The following is a 20634-nucleotide window of genomic DNA, read 5'->3' as shown; positions in this document are numbered from 1 at the left end:
TAAATAAATAAATAAATTTTTTTAAAAAAAGTGGTACATCCATACAATAAACTTACTCAGCAACAAAAAGGAACAACTTAGTGAACCATGCTACAACATGGGTGAATCTTAAAAACATGATGCTAAGTGAAAGAAGTCAGACACAAAATACATGTTATATGATTCCATTTACATGAAATGTCCAAAATAGGCAATGATTGCACAACTCTGTGACTATATTAAAAACCACTGAATTAGATGCTTACAATAGGTGAATCATATGTTATACGACAATCTCATACAGTTACATTTTTAAAAAGCTGACATAATTGTACCAAAGGCCAAACATCAGATAGTTAACATCCCTTAATGAGACACAGCTCACCATCTCAAAGAAACAAACAAAAGGGAAATGTTATTACAAGAGTCTTCATTATGCTCCTAAAAATGCATTATTTTGGGGGTGGCCCTTCCAAATAATTTTAAATAAGCTTCTCACTGTTCAAAACAACTCCTAACTATTTTGGGTAACTTTTCTCCCCCAAATCTCATAGTTCAACAATTTTTCAAGAAGAAATTGATTTTTACTTCAATGCAAAATATAAATTACACACATATAAATATGTGGTACTTTTAAACATGAGGGAGGAGCATCACTAGGAAACTACCAACCCCACATCATCACCAAAAAGTACTCGTTTTCTTAGTTCTTTCTACTATGAAATAAGTAAGAGCACTTGGGTTTTTAAGACTGAGAAATATTTACAAGACTTAATACAGCCAAAGAAACCACATTCATTAACAACATAAAATTCACAAAAACGAAAGTAAGACTTTGTATAAAATAACCAACTGATTTACAGAAAGACTACTACATCCTCAAACCTAACAAAAGAGCACCAGGTTGTTCCCATTTCTGTGTGTTCACCTCGGTTCTTGACAATCCAACCAACAGAAAGCAACGTGGTACCTCAGCACAATTTTGTCATTGGCTAACACTGTCATTAAAATAATGTGTTTCTATTTTCCGCAGGAAGAGAATCATGTCTACTCACAATTTACAATGAGTCAACCAGTGTGTAAAATATTTTACATAATGGGAAAATTTATTGTGCCCCCAAAGTTCAGTGTGTTCTCATTAAGTTACCAGAAATTACAGATGTGAAGATACTGCTGTTAACCAAAATCAAGAAAAGAAACTACTTTAGCTATGCACACATTTTCGGTTTGGCATATCTAATTCTTTTTATGCTACTATATTTCAAATTACTCAGATTGATAAATTTGTAGTTTAAATACTGAATAAAGAAAATCTGCATGTTGACAACATACGTAATTTTAAATTGGTTTTGACACTGCATCACTTGCTATCTATAAGCTAAGCAAATGTCAAAGCCTGGCTGGCAGAGATGGCTTCAGTTTTTGTAAACACCCCTATGGTGAAATGGTTTTTCCAAAATTATGATACCATCTAAAGTGTTAATGGAGCCTTCCCATGTGCCTCATTGTGAATAAAAAACTTCTGTGGAAAATCTTATAGTGTTTGCATCCATTTCACATTTTCCCACATTACATTCTGTGTTTTTCTTAATAATCCCAGTGAAAGAAAAAATTTAAGCAATTAAGACATATAAAACTTTTCTATTATGACCTTTCAAAAACAACCCCACTCTTCTATAATACTCTAGAGGCTACACTTGGAAACTGGCATGCTTATACGTGCCATACAGATGCAAACATTTTATTTTTTAACTTTTTTAAAGATTTCATTTATTTATTTGAGAGAGAGACAGTGAGAGAGGGAACACAAGCAGGGGGAGTGGGGGAGGGAGAAGCAGGCTTCCCGCTGAGCAGGGAGCCCAATGCGGGGCTCCATCCCAGGACCCTGGGATCATGACCTGAGCAGAAGGCAGATGCTTAACGACTGAACCATTCAGGTGCCCCGATGCAAACATTTTAAACTAACACACTCGCTCTAAGAAATAATACTACCAGGGTGCCTGGGTAGCTCAGTTGGTTAGGCGACTGCCTTCGGCTCAGGTCATGATCCTGGAGTCCCGGGATCGAGTCCCGCATCGGGCTCCCTGCTCAGCAGGGAGTCGGCTTCTCCCTCTGACCCTCTTCCCTCTCGTGCTCTCTATCTCTCATTCTCTCTCTCAAATAAATAAATAAAATCTTCAAAAAAAATTTAAAAAAAAAGAAATAATACTACCAGATATTTTTTACATTATAAGTTGGTCCCCAGGAAAGGGTAATTATAAAACCCAAGAAGCAGTCTCTTTTAAACCCTATTAAACAAACTGTTTGCAAAGAATGACCACAACTGCATGGGTGATGCCACCTTGTCCTGTCACCATTACTCACTCAGAACACCCCAGAATGTGTCTTGGAGCAAGTTTTCACAATACAAACTCTACTCTTGATGATCTCAAAATACACTGCAAAAAACAATTCTCACAAGTCCTTTTGAAAACTGTAGTATCTCTTATAAACGCTGAAAGACTGAAAGCGTGTCTCTAATTCAGTGTCATGGCTCATTAAATCTTAAGTCAAGTACCTTGGACAAAAATAACTCTAAGTTGAAAGAATAAGCTTCAACAGACATGCTCAGATGAGATTTAATACATTCTACATAATTTATCAAACACCACAGAAAAACTAGAAATAATACAAAGTGCCACCCACACCTGCTCCAGGAACAAACCACTCCACACTACATCCTTCTAAATGCTTGAAATATTTGAGTATTGGCTCCTCATTTTCTAATAACACAGAGCTGGCTTTCCTGCAGCCTGGCAATTAAACATTTTTTTCAAAAATTCAAGCACCATTTCAGAAAGCAGGTAGATTTTTTAAAATTGAAGATTTCTCTCTTACATTAAAAATGCATCTTAAGATAAACATTAAAATAAAGTTATACTCATATTTTAAAAAGTCAGGAGACATACATTAAATCCATCTAATGTTGAAAACTCCTGATCCAGCCAAGAGAGCAAAGTCTAGGGCCGCAGAGAAGTCCGTGCTAGCGCTGAGGACCTCAAACCTGCCCCCGGCCAGCCTCTGCCTCTGGGCTCCGGCCCCCCACCAGTGAAGGAGACAAGGAACACAGGGCATTCCCCCCCCCCCCCCCCCCCCCAAGTGCATCACGCTCTCTACTCCTTGAATCCCTGTGGCCAGATCCAAGGGAACCCGATCCAGAATGACCCCGAACAGCCCCTTCCTACACGGGCCACCCCTTCTGCCCGTGCCCCCGTGTAGCACACATGAAGCACTGAGCCCCTGCAGAGGGCACTTCTCAAAAGCAAATGGGGGTGACAGAAACGCCCAAGCCCCCTGAGCAGTGCCTTCTGTGTATGTGTGTGCTCGATACTCCACATGAAGGCGGTCGCCCACCCTACACAGGAGGGCAGGAACTGCTTTCTTCCTCTGCATTCACAGCACACGGCATAATGCGTAATAGACATTCACTAAAACAGGTCCACCATCCCTTATCTGTGATTCTGAAACCTCAAAAGCTCTGAAAACATGATCGTAACTCACTGGGCAGCAGGCCCTGATGCGACATGAGGCTATCCATAGTCTCTGTTTGTCCCACTTAGTGCAAATAGTCATGTACTTTGCTGCAAAAATCTGTTTAATTACAGGATGCTGCTTAGGATGTTCCACGATATATGGTATATTCACTAATGCCATTCTAAAATCTTAAAAATTCCAAACTCCACAACAGCTTTGGTGCCAAGAATTGTGAAGGACTGCCGAATGACAACAGGCCAAGCCCTGGCTGAAAGAGTGACACATGAGCCCCTTTAATGGCAATCTGGATTACAAGTCTAGATTCATACATGTGTTCGTTCTACATACTTTCTGAGCACGAGTGTGCCATACCCCTCACCAGGTGCTGGACCCAGTAGGCTCAAAACAAGACCATGGTCCTTGCCTTCATGGAGCCCATAGACTAGAGGGGAAGACCAAGAAGTAATAAAGGAGTGCTCCCGTCACACTTGGTAGAGGAATAAAGGCAAGGAAGGTGCCTGTGCAGGGATCCAAAGAGGGGCCATGCAGAGCGTGGTCAGGAAAGGCTTCCTGTCTAGTGACCTGAGGAAGCCAGCCTCTAGGAATGGCTGCAGGCAAAAGCAGGTATGCCTCTGTTCTCCGGATTCAAGACAGGATGAGGGAAGGAGCAGGGCCACACCATGCAGGTGGGCCCACAAGGTGGTATGAGAACTGGGAAGCCAGGGGCCTGTGGCCTAGTCATGCAAATAAACCACCCATTACAGATCAAACTCCCCCTAGGCCCCAGCCATCTCATGTGTGGGGGCCAGACCTCTGATTTTTCACATGCTCCCATCCCACGAGCTAACTGTGGGATAATTCAAACAGCACTCTCACTAAGAAGGTTGAAAAACTAGGGCGCCTGGGTGGCTCAGTCAGTTAAGCATGACTCTTGATTTTGGCTCAGGTCGTGTGATCTCAGGGTCTTGAGATTGAGCCCTGAGTGAGGCTCTGAGTTCAACGGGGAGTCTGCTTAAGATTCTCCCTTTCCCCCTGCCCCTCCCCCCTTTCTCTCTCTCTCCCTAAAAAAAAAAAATTAAAATAAAAAGGTCACCCTTTATACATAAAAAAAAGAAAGGTTGAATAACCTAAATGGGGGAGTATTAATCATACTAAATTGTATGGAAAGAATGTAGGCAAATGCGACTAACAGGAAAGAAGCCAAGTAACTTTTTTTTTTTAAGATTTTATTTATTTTTTTGACAGAGAAAGAGAGCGAGCACAAGCAGGGGGAGTGGGAGAGGGAGAAGCAGACTCCCTGCTGCAGGACTCAATCCCAGGACCCTGAGATCATGACCTGGGCCCACGGCAGAGGCTTAACTGACTGAGCCACCCAGGCCCCCCCTGCCAAATAACTTTTAATCACTACTGATTGTTCAGTATCAAAGAAGTCTGGGTAATAGCACTACACTCAGCTCACTCAAACCACCCTGTCAGAATTAAAGATGTGCAGTGTATTTGTTAAGTGTTTTGAGACAACAGGAAAAGGTCTGCTAAAATATTCTTGGAGGGTGTTGCACTTCAGGGGCCCTGCCTTCTTCTACACCCTCCTCCCCAAATGAAGTGGAAAGGGTGGGAATGAGGGCATTCTACCTACAGACACCCCGCAGCCTACTGTGCCAGGCCTTTCCTGCTGCAGAAGGAAGTGGCTTGCCAAGCAACAATTAAGATGCACAAATGGAGGGATATTTGGAGCAGCTGCAAAAGCTCTATTAAGGATAACAAAATGGGTAAGTGAATCTCAAACTCTTTAAGGTTAAATACTCACTTGGGTGAGATTTAACAACGTAACAATAGAATACAATAATGAAGTGGCTTCTCAAACTTTTCCACCAAAATACCCCCAAAGGCACAGGAGAGAGAACCCCAAGGGTAAGCACTTTGAAGTAACTCAATTTACATGAAGTCTTATGTTTGGTATTAAAAATTTATGCGAATTTTACATTTAACTCCGTAACAAATCCTACAACACCCCTTCCCACCTTGTCACACTCTGTTTCTTTGGAAACCGAGGTGACCTGAAATTTTCTCAACCTCTCACTGCTGAATGGAAAGGCTGCCAGTCTACTCAGCCTTCTCTCCCGATCCTAGGAGAGAGGCCCATCTCCACTCTGGGGCAGGATGTCAGCTACTCCCCTCACAGCCTCTCTCCAGGACACTCCCACCAGTGCACAGGGAAAGGGCAATCTGTCCCCAGCTCACCCATCCCCCATCATTCTGTCCATGTTAAAGCAAACTCTTTCAAGGAGTTGTTAATACACGCATCCCATTCTCCCCTGAAAATTTTCACCCACCACCCCAGCACAGCCTACGGATACCTCTTACCAAAGTCCCCAAAGACCTCCATGTTCCCAAATGCAATAGTGAACATTCACTCAACCTGTTTGATGTTCAAGTAGCTTTTTTTAACCCCAAATATGCATCGCTAGCTCCACGTCCCCTGTGATTTCCAGACTGGTATATCATAGTTACCAACTCAACATCTCCACTTGAGCACCCAAAGGGCATTTCAAACTTAACAGGTCTAACACTGAACTCTGGGTTCTCCTCCCTCTCTAATCCAGTCTGGCAATCCCTGGCTCAGTAAATAGTACCATCACCATTCATTGCTCAGGTCATGAAGGCCTCCCCTTCCTCACATGCCCCACACCCAATCCATCAGCAGAGATTGTCAGTTCCATCTTCAAAATGCATTCCAGGGGCACTTGGGTGGCTCAGTCGGTTAAGTGTCTGCCTTCAGCTTGGGTCATGATCCCAGGGTCCTGGGATTGAGTCCTGCATCGGGCTCCCTGCTCATCAGGGAGCCTGCTTCTCCCTTTCCCTCTACCTCCCCCTCTGCCTGCTCATGCTCTCTCTCTGTCAAATAATAAAATTAAAAAAAAAAATGTATTCCAAATCCAACTACTTCTCAGCACGCTCTAGCTACGTTGGCCTCCTTGCTGTTCCTAATAAAACCAACCAAGCATATTCCCGTAACAAGGTCTCTGCACTTCCCGACTCCTCTACCTAAAAACATTCTTCTCCCAGATCTGCACATGGCTCCCTTCCTTGCTTCTTTTTTAGTCCCTGCTCAAATGTGATTTGCTCAGAAAGCCTCCCCTGACGATTCTATCAGGACAGTATTCCCACCACACTGTAGCCCATAGGCCGGTCTTCTTGTCCTTCCCAACAAGGCTCTTCAGTATTAACTGATACGGTTATGGTTTATGGACTATCCCTCTCCCCTATTACAACATAGGCCGCACGAGGGCTAGAATTTGGACTCATGCAAGTTGTGTTCCCACCTCTTAGAACAGAACCTGACACATTGGGAGAGGGCCTCAATCAGTATTTGTGGAGTCTGTTTATAGCCTTATTTTGAAACAATATTATTTTTTAAATATGGAAACATTAATTCTCAACTCAACTCTATAACAGGATAGTTTGCATGCCCTAGACTCAGAAGCAGCAAACACATTTCCCAAGTCCTCCAGAACCTGGTCTTGGCAGCATCACAGAAGTGCTACAAAGACCTGGCTACTAGGTCACTCATTAGAGCACCACATAAAATAGAGAACACTGGCAACAATCTCTGTCCAACCACAGAGAAGTGAATCAAGAAACTTCATGCCACGCTATTAAAAAATACTTCTAACACACATATGAGAATCACATAATTTGAAATCTTCTACTAGCCATGTGAAAAATGTAAATAGGTAAACTTATGCAATGTGTATGACTTAATATAAAATTTTATCATTTTAATATGTAATCAACATAAAAAATTGCTCATGAGATAGTTTGTGTTCTTTTTTTCCATACAAACTCTTCAAAACCAGGTGACAGTTTATACTTACTGCACATATCAATCTGGACTGGCCACAATTCACATGCTCACTAGGCACATGTAGCTCATGGCTACTGAACTGAACAGCACAATGACAGACTAAGAAAAAGAAAATGTTCATGACATAATAAAAGAAAGCTGTAATTTGCAGAAATTGACAAACTGATCCAACGCACAAGGGAATGCAAGGGACTCAGAATAGACAAAACAATCCTGCAAAAGAACAAATTTGGAGGATTCACAATTCCCAATTTCAAAACTTACTACCAAGCTAAGTAATCAAGACAGTATTGGCATAATAAGGATAGACACAGAGATCAACAGAATAAAAGTCCAGAAATAAGCCCCTCCACTTGTGGTCAATTAATTTTTGACAAGGGTACCAAGACCATTCAATAGGGGAGAAGACCAGTCTTTTTAGTTAATGGACAACAGGGTATCCACATGCAAAAGAGTGAAACTAGACCAAAATCCCACACCATACACAAAGATTAACTCAAAATGAATCACAGGCTAAAGGTAAGAGCTAAAACTATAAAATTCTTAGAAGTAAGCAGGTGCATATCTTCATGACCTTCGATTAGGCAGTGGTTTCTTAGATATGACACCAAAAGCAAAAGCAACCAAAGAAAAAATAGACAACATGGACTTCACCAAAGTTAAAAAATTTTTTGCATCAAAGGTGACCATCAGGAATGTGAAAAGATAACCCAAAGAATGTGAGAAAATATTTACGTTATATACTAATAAAAAAAATTGTATGTATGTAAAGAACTCTTATAACTCAATAAAAAGACAACCCAATTTTAAAAATGGGCAAAGGATATGAGCTGACATTTTTCCAAGGAAGATACCTAAATGGTCAGTAAGTACATAAAAGGATGCTTAACATCATTAGTCATTAAGGAAATACAAATCAAAACCACAATGAGAAACCACTCCACACCCACTAGGATGGCTGGAATAAAAATGATGGACAATAACAAGTGTTGGTGAAGACGTGAAGAAACTGGAACTCTCACACATTGCCGACGGGAATGCAAAATTGTCCCAGCTGCTTTGATAGTCTGGCAGTACCTCAAAATATTAAACATAGAGTTACCATATGACCACTTATATATACAACAGATTTAAAAAAACAGGTTCTCACAAAAACTTGTACAGAACTTTTCACAACAGCATTATTCATAATATCCCAAAAGAGGAAACAACCCAATGTCCATCACCTGATAAATGTATAAACAAAATGTAGTCTATCTATTCAATGGAATATTATTTCCCTATAAAAAGAAATTACTGATACATGCTACAGCATGAATGAACCTTGAAAACATTATGCTGTGTGAATGAAATCACCTGCAAAAAACTACATACTTTATGATTCGATTTGTATAAATTTCAAGAAATGGCAAACCAGTAGAAACAGAAAATAGATGAATGACTGTCTAGGGTTGGGAGCGGGGAAGAATGGGAAGTGACAGCTAATGGGTACAAGGTTTCCTTCTGGGATGATGAAAATGTTCTAAAATTAGAGAGTGGTGAACACTGCAAATTCTTTAATATACCAAAACTGACTGGACTGTATGCTTTAAAATAGCATTATATCTGAATTACATCTCAATAAAGCTATTACTTTAAAAAGCAAATTATAAAATGGTATTATTTAGAATAAATCTACTTTTATAAAATATATGCCCCCAAATGGCTTAGGAGAGCATATACAGCAGTAATCTAAATGGACAGGATTTTATTTATATTTTTCATCTTTTTTGATTTTTTTATAGGAGATGGTCACAAATTACTAGACAACAGTAAGGTATTTTCAGGTGTCATTCAATAATGCACTATATTTCCACCCATCTGTTCTAATAAGCTTTTTTTTCCCCACTTTTTTTCTACGTATGAGTGATCATACAGTATTTGTCTTTCTCTTATTTACTTCTCGTAGCATAATGCCCTCAAGAACCATCCATGTTGTTGTGAATGGCAAGATTTCATTCTTTTTTATGGCCAAAAAATATTCCACTGTATGTGGAACTGAGGAGCATCTGTACTGTTTTTCATAGTGGCCGTAACAATATACATTCCCACTGACAGTGGATAAGGGTTCTTTCCTCCACATCCTTGTCAACACTTAAGATTTCTTGTCTTTTTGATAATAACCAGTCTATCAAGTGTGAGGTTGTATCTCATTGCGGTTTTAATTTGCATTTCCCTGACGATTAATGAGATCAAACACCTTTTCATGTACCTGTTGGCCATCTATATGTCTTCTTTAGAAAAAAAATATCTATTCAGATCCTCTGCTCATTTTTAAGTCTGATTGGGCATTTTTTATTTGCTACTGAGTTGTATGAGTTATTTATATATTTTGGGTATTAGTTCCTTATCAGATACATGACTTGCAAATATTTCTCCCATTCAGTAGGTTGCCTTTCCATTTTGTTGATGGTTTCTCCTTTGCTGTGCAGAAGCTTTTTTTTTTTTTTTAAAGATTTTATTTCTTTATTTGAGGGAGAGAGGGAAAGCGAGCACAAGCAGGGGGTGGGGCAGAGGAAGAAGAGGTTCCCCGCCAAGCAGGGAGCCCAATGTGGGGGCTCGATCCCAGGACCCTGGGATCACGACTTGAGCTGAAGGCAGATGCTCAACCTACTAAGCCACCCTGGTGCCCCTGTGCAGAAGCTTTTTAATGTGATGTATTTTTAATGTGATGTAGACCCACTTACTCACTTTTGCTGCTTTTGATTTTGGTGTCAGATTAAAAACTCATCACCAAGACGGATGTCAAGGAGTTTACTACTGCCTGTGTTTTCTTCTAGTTTTATGGTTTCGGGTCTTATGTTCAAGTCTTTAATCCATTTTGAGTTTTGTGTATGGTGTGAGATAGCGGTCGTTTTCCTGGCAACATTTACTGAGAAGACTGTCCTAAGCTCATAGTATATTCTTGGCTCCTTTGTGGTAAATTAGCCAACCATATATGAGAGGGTTTATTTCTGGGCTCTCTCTTCTGTTCCAATGATCTGTGTGTCTTTTTTTGAGGCTGATACTGTACTGTTTTGTTACTACAGCTTGGTAGTTTAGTTTGAAGTCAAGGACCACAGTGCCTCCAGCTTCATTCTTTCTCAAGATTGCTTTGGCTATTCAGGGTTTTTTTGTAATTCCATGCAAATTTTAGAATTATTTGTGCTATTTCTTTGAAAAATGTCATTGGAATTTTGACAGGAAATGCACTGAATCTGCAGATTGCTTTGGGTATTAGGAACATTTTAACAATATTTATTCTTCCAATCCAAAAGCACAGAATATCTTTCCACTTGTTTGTGTTGTCTTCAATTCTTTCATCAATGTCTTGTAGTTTTCAGTGTACAGGTCTTCCACCTTCTTGGTTAAACATTCCTAAGTACTGAGGAGCCTGGGTGGCTCTGTCACTTAAGCACCCCCACTCTTGATTTTGGCTCAGGTCAGGATCTCAGGGTCTTGAAATCAAGCCCCACATTAGGCTCTGCGCTGGGTGTGGAACCTGCTTAAGATTCTCTCTCTCTGGGGCGCCTGGGTGGCTCAGACATTAAGCATCTGCCTTTGGCTCAGGTCATGATCCCAGGGTCCTGGGATCGAGCCCTGCACCGGGCTCCCTGCTCAGTGGGAAGCTTGCTTCTCTCTCTCCCACTCCCCCTGCTTATGTTCCCTCTCTCGCTGTGTCTCTGTCAAATAAATAAATAAAATCTTAAAAAAAAAAAAAAGATTCTCTCTCTCCTCTCTCTCTGCCCCTCCCCACCACTCTCAAGCACATGCACACGCACATTCTCTAAAATAAATAAATTATAAATCTTAAAAAAACAAAACATTCCTAGGTATTTCATTCTTTTTGAGGCAACTGCAAATGGGATCATTATCTTATTCCTCTTGAGTTTGTTATTAGTGTCTAGAAACACAACAGAATTTGTGTATTGATTTTGTATCCTGCAACTTTACTGAATTTGTTTATTAGTCCCAATAGTTTTTTGATGAGTTTTCTATGTATAATATCGTGTCATCAGCAGATAGTGTGTTTTACTTCTTCCTTTCCAATCTAGATATATTTTCTTTCTTTTTCTTGCCTAATTGTTCTGATTTGGACTTCCAATACTATGTTCAATAAAAGAGGCAAGAATGAGCATCCTTGTCTTGTTCCTGTGTATTTTTCAATTTTGGCTCTGCCTATTGATACAATTTTCCTGTCACTGAATGGGCATTCCCTTTTGAATAAGAAGGGGTGGGTTTTTCTGGTATTTTAAAGGGTGTTTTTAAAAACTAAAACTTATTTAAGTATGCTCCTATTTTTGTAAAAATGCATAAAATTGTGGCCCCAAAAAAGAGATGAATGATATATACCAAAATATCAACCGTGGTGAGGCAATGGGAAATATTTGCATTTTCTATATTCTACCACGAACACACTGGCTTTCTCCTTAAAACAAACAAAAGACACACACACACACACACACACACACACACACACACACACACACACACACACACACCCCTCTCCTTCCAGGACACTAAAATTCTGGTATGGGGGCAGTATGGCTCTTGGGAAGCTCACCATGAGAGGGTAAATGTTAGCAAGCGCTGGTCCATGTGGGTGCCTGTCCTCTGAAGTGAGGTCCACAGGGACCCACATGTTTGTTGCTAATACCAAGGGGGCCAATCTCCCATTCAAGGGAAAGGGGAATCACACAGCCCCACTAAGAGTAGTGGCTGTGTCCAGAGACCACGGCAACTTTCATGGGGAAGATGGGGAGGGAGGCTCTGGATGGACAGGCCCAGGCAGGGCCTCCCAGGACTGGTCAGGACTCCTCAGGGATGACTCTGGTGCAAACAAGGCCTTTTGAAGGACTCAGTTCATAAAGGTAACTGCTATTTGGCTGGAGCAGTACCCTCTTCACAATCTTAGTCCATCTGAACAACTCTGGATGAAGCCAACCAACAAATCAAGAGGTTTGAATGAGAGCCTTCATCACCTTTGCACTCTGAGACTAGGGTTCTGACTTCTGCAAAAAATAGTTCACATACCAATGGTTTCCTGTTGGTGAGACTCAGAATCAGTACAGCGTCCCTCGTTTGCTCAGACGAGAACCAGTATGAGAGCGAGGAGACTCTAGGGAGAACCTTGGGAACACAGTATTCAGCATCCTCCTCAACTATCAGGCCACACCTTATTCCACCACAAGGTACAAAGTGTGTAACATACAGGACTTGATTCTCACAAAATGATCCAAGTGCATACGTACTGAAAAAAGACTCAAAAACTACTCACCTAAATGTTAACAGTGGAGGAATAATTGAAAAGTCTATTTTCTTTATCTTTACCCATTTTCCCTGGGTGTGTACACTTAGAAAGTCTGGATACTGTTATGCAGCTTTCTCCTGGGAGACCCCCTTTTGGAAACAGGTTACTGTAAAGTTCTGTCTTCAGAGACATTCTATCATTGGCAATCAGGGCATCTTTTCTACATTTCTACATTTCATCTCTCAAAGAATATAACCACACCTAGGTAGGCTGATTCTGAAAGAGTATACAGATTTTAAATTCTCTGTGCAGAAACTTAACAGCTGAAATACAATTACTGACTTAAGCAAGAATTTTTCTACCTTTTTAGAGATTCTCTCAAGTTCTTCAATTTACAGGATCATGGATCCTTCACAAATGTTTGCTGCTGCTCAGAAAACATAAATAAAATGAGAAGCACATCAACCAATCTTTAGCCTTAAACTTTCTGGACCCATGTGCACAAGCACCACAGAGTCAGGGGCCTGTTAAGTGATACAATCACTTCTCAAGAACAGATCAGGAGAGCATATCTCAGAAAAAATGGAATACTTACCTCAGTTTCTCACAATTAACTCTAATTATGACGTTGACATTCTCCTACTCAGAAGTTTTTGATGGTTCACGTCTCACTTGAGAACTGTTGTTACTTAAGAGGAGCTATGATGGGGCACCTGGGTGGCTCAGGTGGTTAAGCGTCTGCCTTCAGCTCAGGTCATGAACCCCGAGTCCTGGAATAGAGCCTGCACATCGGGGTCCCTGCTCAATGAGGGGCCTGCTTCTCCCTGTCCCTCTGCCACTCCCCCTGCTTGTGCTCTCAGATAATTTTTTTTTTTTTAAAGAGGAGCTGTGATTGTTTCCTCCCCTCCCCCAGTCCTCACTCAGCCCACTCTCAGCCCTCCCGACCCCATTGTAGTACTTTTGCCCCGCCTCATGTCTTTTCTCACTTTGGACCTCCCACAGCAACACCCCTACCCTCAACCTTGCTGCCCTGAAAATCAAAATCTTATTTTCATCCTATAAAATACCAGCTCAAATTTTAGTTTTTGTAAAGCACTTCCTGATCCCTTAAGCCAAGAGTCAGCCACCCTTCTTCTACAAAGGGCCAGATGGTCTCCGTTACATTTTCTTCTTTGCTTATTTTTACAACCCTTTAAAAACATAAAAAACATTCTTAGACCTGTAGTTTGTCAACCTCTGCTTTAAAAACCAATACTCCCACGTTGTGATCTGATGCCCCATTCTCCGATGCTTCTGCCTCTACTTCTACCGCGATTACTAATACGATTACTCTATCATACTTTGTCTCTTCCGCCTTATCTGACCACTCATACTGTCACGTGCCTGCCCCTCCTCAGACTGCATGTTCTCTGCAGGCAAGAAAAAGCTATTCTATCCCTATGTCACCTATATATAATACTAATACACGTAAAGTGCTTTGTCCATGAATCTTTTAAACTGGTTGCCTTTAAGTACAGTGTGTTAAATTTTAAATTGCTTACTTAAGCATTTTCTACCACAAGTAGCTAAGAATTTGGTTTTGGTAAAGCAGATTTCTGATGAGCTTCCTGAACACATGAAGACTGTCTGGAGTTAGATGGGTGAATCTCCTTGGTTTATTTTCGATTAGATGAACTTTTCAAGCCAAACTGAGGTTTCCCTTCAAACACCTGTTCCTGTCCACACAGGTCTTTAAAATTCTACGATGTGAAAGATTTTATTATAGAACCTAAAAATAATCCTCACACGGTATAGATTCAGTTTCCAGGAGATATGTAAGCTTTAAAAAACCCAATCTTATCAGCAAGCTCAAAACAATCAAAATTGAGACTAGGACTCAAATTTTTCTAGAAACCTCAATCAGTTGTTAAGAGGATGTATTTTCCCTCTTTAGGAAAATGTATTTTCAGAATTTCCAGCTTATTACTTCTTGTAAAATAGCTCTATGTCTGGGATCCACCTGCTAGACAAATTCAGAAGTTTCTCTGTCACCAATCATCTTAATAACTTCGTAGGCATTTCCTTCCCTCAGAGGCCACCCGGGAACCCCTCTAACTCCTGACTGCTATGGGCCTTCTTTCATATTCATTTTCTATGTGGAAACTTAAGAATTCTCCAGCATCAGCCTGTGGCAAATAAGGAACAGGGCCAAACAGATTCTTTGTGCCCACTTCCTACATCCTGCTCATCCAAAAAACTGAGCCAAATAAATGCACTATTATTCAATGATAAATACCTGGAGTATGTGTTCTTCTGTATCTAACAAAACTGTATCTCAGGCCTGTCTTAAGGACCAGCAGGGCAGAGAGGTGTACTACCCTAACTTCTTGGCACACCAGTATGCATGCTGGAGTAATTGTGCCAGACTGGGGCACTGGTTGTCCATTTCCTGTTTTGTAGTAAGAAAGACCTACTACTACTAACTCACCATGCTTTACTTTAAAAAGCTTACTGACAAAATCAGTACATAGCTATCTTTCTGTCCTCTGTGAAAACAGGGTGGAATATAAGCCAGCCATAGGGATCAGAGAACTCCCAGGAGGTGTGGTCACTGCCCCCCCCCACACACACACGCCCTACTGCCGCCGCTATTTTAATACTCCAAAAGGTGAGGAAAAAATAACTGACAGAAAAATCCCCTATGCAAAAACCCCAACTCTGCGGGAAGGAGGGTGGGTCCCTGTGAATCACCCACTCCTCCTCCACGTGAAATGTAGCCAGGTGAGTGATTTCTCAACTAACGATGGCCAACATAAAAGGACTCAGAACTGCATGGACATCTGAGGCCGCCTGCAGGAAACAGAGCAACGGGAATCCAGAGTGGAGGGGCAGGAAGATAGGCTCCAGCTCCCCCCCACCCCAGAGGAAGAGGGATGAACACAGAGGCAGGACAGGCCCTAGTCCAGAGGAGAATGGACACAACCTCTGGGCAGGCAGATTCTTTTTGGGAAGAAGCCCACAGGAGGGCAGGTCATGTGGAGCTCAGAGGGGCTGTACAGGGCCTAGTGCTGTATTTTCTGAGTGCAGTGGGAAGCCACTACAGTGAGGGGTAGGAGGCAACCTAAAAGGCCTTGGTGGAAGCTATGTGGGTAAGGGCCTGGAGTAACCTGGGACAAGTGGAGAGACCAGTCAGGGCCCACCGGCACGGGCAAGAGGGCTGGACCTGACTGGGAACCAGGGAGGTGGGGAAAAAGCAGGACACAGGCCTGAGCGCCAAGATAGAAAGGGAAACAAGGAGAGGGGCCGAGGAACGCTCCCCAGCGCTCTCATTTAAGCAGCTGGATATGGGTAGCAAGGATCAAGAGTTCAGAGTTCACGGGGGATAGGTTAGGTGACATCTAAGGGAAAACAAGTACCTCAGTTGTGTCCGACCGCTCCTACTCGGGGCTCAAAACGCCCTCTCCTGCAAGGCTCTCATCGGCAAGCCCCTCCAAGACCAGCTACTTCAAGTGGCTCACTCTTAACTCACCCCCTTCCCACCAACCCTGCTCTATTCTGGAACTAGCATCTGGACTTCCCTCTCTGTCCTCAAGCCCTGCTGTACCACCCAGGCCTCATGATAATGGGACACTGCCTACACTGTTTCTTGCTGTGTCCCTGGCACTTAGCATGGTATCTGGCACACGTTGAGGACTCCATCAATTGCTTTTGTTTATTTATTTAAAGATTTTATTTATTTGACAGAGAGACACAGCGAGAGAGGGAACACAAGCAGGGGAGTGGGAGAGGGAGAAGCAGGCTTCCCGCGGAGCAGGGAGCCCGATGCGGGGCTCGATCCCAGGACCCTGGGATCATGACCTGAGCCGAAGGCAGACGCTTAACCAACTGAGCCACCCAAGCGCCCCCTTCGATTGCTTTTAAATAAATACATGGGGCTAGAGCTTAAAGAGAGTTATGGGTTAAAAACAAGTCTGGGGAACTTGGGAACCACAGCTGGAAAATTCTTTTATTTTTCTAATGGTACCTTCTCAAAAATTCCCATCCTGCTAACCAAAGTTTCAGTGTAAATTATGGTATCTCAGGGAGTTTATCCAAACGGACTGATGGACATCTGGGCTTCTGTTGAAGGCACTCTGACCTCCCAGTTCCCTCTGCTGACTTTAATACATACTCCTAGTAGAACCTCACTATGTTAAAAAGATTTGACTCCTTAAGATCTCATGTAATGACTAAAGATTGAATTTTTGTAGAAAGCACCTCTCCTTGCAAAAATATTAAATCTTAATATTCATACATCTGGAAATCAAGAACATCTTTGACCATCTACACCAGGTTTCTCAACCTCAGCACTATTGCCATATTGGGCCAGATAATTCTTTGTCATGGGGGGATGTCCTGAGCATTGCAGGACATTTACAGCCTCCCGGGCCTGTATTCACTAGATACCAGCAGCATTACCCCCTCTCCCCCCCCCTCCCCAAGCAAGTTTCTAGACATTGCCAAATGTCCCTTGGGAGAACAAAATTGCCCCCCCCCGAACAATTATCTAGAGACCAAGTGGTCTTTTCCTATTATTAACACAACCAAGGAGACAGGGATCAAAATTCTAAGTTTGAAATGCTCACTTAAAAACAACTGGTCCAAATTATATCCTCTAGTGAAACCGAAAGCAAAACAGGTACTTGCGCGCGCGCGCACACACACACACACCATCCTGGTAGGGTTTTGAACCATAACATCAAGAAATGCTAACATTTCCTTTGGAGACAGTCTAAGTCTAAATGTGAGAATCGTTGGAAGGGCTGCCTCACACTCCGGGTGAGGGAACTCACTACCAAGCCTCTCCACCTCTACAGGACGAAGATCCTGCAAGTAAAATGCCTGTAGTGACCAAAGCCCTTTCAGACACACAGGAAAACACAGCCTTGTAGAGTTGTTCTTACATGTGTAAGACTGGGAATAATCACGGAGGTGGCTGAATGCAGGCAGCTCCCTTGTACCACCTCCTCAGCCCTCCCTGCTCATCAGCCCTGGGGGAGGTCAACAGAAACCTCGGGCAGTGCAGTTACGGCTGCAGGCCCTGAAACGTCCCCGAGGCGGGCCGGTCTGCTGTGAGGGCCGAATCCCTGTTCAAAGGCGCTGGCTTCCAGCTCCACAGAATTCCGGGACTAAGAGCCAGTTAGTTAACAGTCAATTACTTGGGCATTCTCTTCTACCTACCATTGTTTTTATGCACACTGCTCTTCTACAAACAAGTTAGTAAGTCTTGCACGCTTGAAATCACTTAAGACATTTGTAGTAGCAGATTCCCACATCAGTTTACCACAGAGTTTCTGAGGTCGTGACTTTTCCCTCCCTGTCCCAGAGCATTCGCACCCAGAGCAAGCATCCAGTGAATCTCAGCTTCCATCGATGGGACCGATGATGATGAAATCCAGATAAAAATTTTTGATAATAAGATCAAAACTAGTTGCCAATTACCTAAATTATCTAAACCAAAATGCACCAAATGTACATGTGGTGCAAATACACCCTTACGGGTCAAAAAAAAGCCCTGAGGTCAAGTAATTAAGGGATTCAAGATGTGTCAGTCTCGATACAGATTCTGCTCTGCCCACAGAAGGTCAAAATCTCTTCTTGTGCTTCTCAGAGTGCAGCGGCTTGCAGGGGCACATTATCTCGGCCCGAAGGTCAGTTTTGATACACAGAAAGATTTTTAGAGGTTTGTAACATTAAACACATATAACAAAATGTAAAATTCATACTAATTTCAGATAAAATAGACCACAAAAACCCTGTGTTAAGAACAGGCTGCTTCAGAATGCTGTGCCCTCCGCCCTGCGAAGGGGTACTTGTCACATGTCCACTCTTCTGTCACTAGGGGGCCTCCCAGTAGGAAGTTCGGGACTGCTGATAATTGTCCACTACTGTGCACCAAAGAGTATCAGAGAACCCAAGATTCTAAGTCTCCACAGAGAAAAATAAGTAAAGGGGGACGGGGAAGAAGCTATTTATAAAGGTACACAAGTAAAAATGTCTCTGAATTTTTAGCCAACTTCATAGGGTCACCTCCTCCAAATCAAGAGTTCCTTCTGTGCATGTTTCTGTGATACATATAGTGGTCATCACACACACAAATGCCAGAAGAGAGGCTGAGAGAGGTCAGAGACTGCCCGGAGCCACAATGCAGTGAGAGGTCCACACCCTCAGCCACCACACCCCATTGCCCCTAGCACTCCCCCACCCCACCCCGAGGCTGCACCACAGGGTGAAAGGCTGAGAACTAACATTCTAAGAGCCATCATTCTAAAGCATAAGGGTCCTTCAAGTTCACAAGAATTCCACCTCTTCTATGAGAGCTTGCCAGGAGGCCAGGCCTCTTGGCCTGAAAAGTTACTCAATAGATTCTTTTTAAAAAACCATCCACATTTTCTCTTTCTAGGACTAATTTCTAAGCTCTTGGTCAGCAGGGACCACGTCATATACACATTGCCATGACATCCAGCCCAGATACATGCAAAGAGTGGATGATGGATACCCAGCTGCAGATTCAATTTACTTACAATTTATGGAAAATACTGAATTATCTGAATAAAGTCTGGTATGCCAAATATAAAGGTACTGGGAAATCAAAGAAACCAGATGGGGAAAGTATAAACACACAAGTGGAGGAATTAAAGGAGCATTAATAGCCGCATTTGTTGGATGCCTGTTAACTGCCAGGAGTTTTACATATATACTGACATGTAAATTTGATATATACTCACTCCCTACAGCCACCTATCGGCTGAATCTCCTCAGCTCCACAGTCTCTTACCCAAACCAAAGCCAGATGTGTTTCAGAGTTTAGAATTTTTGGGGTTTTAGAAAGGAAATACTGTGTGTGTATATCTTAATATAACGGCACCAGGGAAGTCTGGGACAGTGCCCACAAGAAAACACATTAATTAACAGTCTGCAGTAAAATACAGGAATATTCATACTAAGTGGAACAGAGATTACATACAACATCATATCACTTCAGCTCAGGTTTTGGCACCAAATATATGACAGTATCATTCCATCTCAGAGGCTCTGGGGCTTCACAATTGTAGCTGGGGAACTGGGTGCCTGCTTTACTGTCCTCATTTTACTGCAGGGACCTGAGGCTCAGGAAGGTCAAGTAACTTGCTTAAGTTGACGCAAGCTGAGGAGAAGAGGCAGGTTTTGGCCCTGCTTCTCTTCCCCAAAGCCTGTAAGGGGGCTTCATACCCGTGAGCATGCCCATCAGGAAACCCTTAAAACTCAGACTGGGAACCAGCAGGTCCGAGGCACCTGGAAAGGTGCTGCTGATGGGGTCATCCCCTGTGGGAGGAAAAAGTGTGCTCCTTCCACTAAACCACAGGCTCTCAGGCCTGGCTCAGTGTCAGCATCCCCTCAGGACTCTTCAAAGATAGCCATTAAATCTGATTTCTGTGGTCTTAACTGATTGAAATCATCTGAAGTGGGCCCCCCAGCTTTTGTGGTTCTAATAATTCTAATGTGCAGACAGGATTCAGAATCACTGACATGAGGGGCACCTGGGTGGCTCAGTTGGTTAGGCATCTGCCTTCGGCTCAGGTCATGATCCCGGGGTCCGGGAATCGAGCCCCGCATCAGGCTCCTTGCTCAGCGGGGAGCCTGCTTCTCCCTCTGCCTGCCGCTCCCCCTGCTTGTGCTCTCTCTCTCTCCGTGTCAAATAAATAAATACAATCTTTAAAAAAAAAAAAAGAAAAGAAAAGAAAAGAAATCACTGACATGAAACCATTAGGAGAAAAGAAATCACTGATAAAGTAAGACTCTTGAGAAGGCAGCCTGCAAGCCCGGTCAGGACTTCCACTAGAGTCTCTGTATTCCATCAAAGGTGTCTGGGAGGCTTCCAGTCCTGACCAGGAACTGTTACTAAATTCCTCAGGGACAAAATACCCCAGCTATCCCAGGCTCTGCGGGTCATAAGCATTTTCTCCTCCCTTGAAACCACTGAAATCCTAGACATACCACACTAAAGGCA

General features: G+C 42.6%; 1 protein-coding gene across 5 annotated transcripts in view; it reads right to left on the bottom strand.

Moving 5' to 3' along the window:
- TRAF3 (TNF receptor associated factor 3) overlaps window positions 1–20634 on the bottom strand; it is a 111022-nt gene that overhangs the window by 73972 nt on the left and 16416 nt on the right. The window contains exon 1 of one of the 5 annotated variants that reach the window (XM_025869320.2): window positions 13222–13481. The exons of the other annotated variants lie outside the window; for them this stretch is intronic. The gene's annotated coding sequence lies outside the window, so the exon portion shown is untranslated. Of the gene's footprint in view, window positions 1–13221; window positions 13482–20634 lie in introns of those variants that run through there. 5 annotated transcript variants of the gene reach the window in all.

This window comes from Callorhinus ursinus, unplaced genomic scaffold, assembly GCF_003265705.2.
Source record: "Callorhinus ursinus isolate GAN/ISIS: 27379988/994484 unplaced genomic scaffold, GSC_fseal_2.0 scaffold8, whole genome shotgun sequence".
Lineage (NCBI taxonomy): Eukaryota > Metazoa > Chordata > Mammalia > Carnivora > Otariidae > Callorhinus > Callorhinus ursinus.
This window is presented reverse-complemented; position numbering and strand designations above follow the sequence as displayed.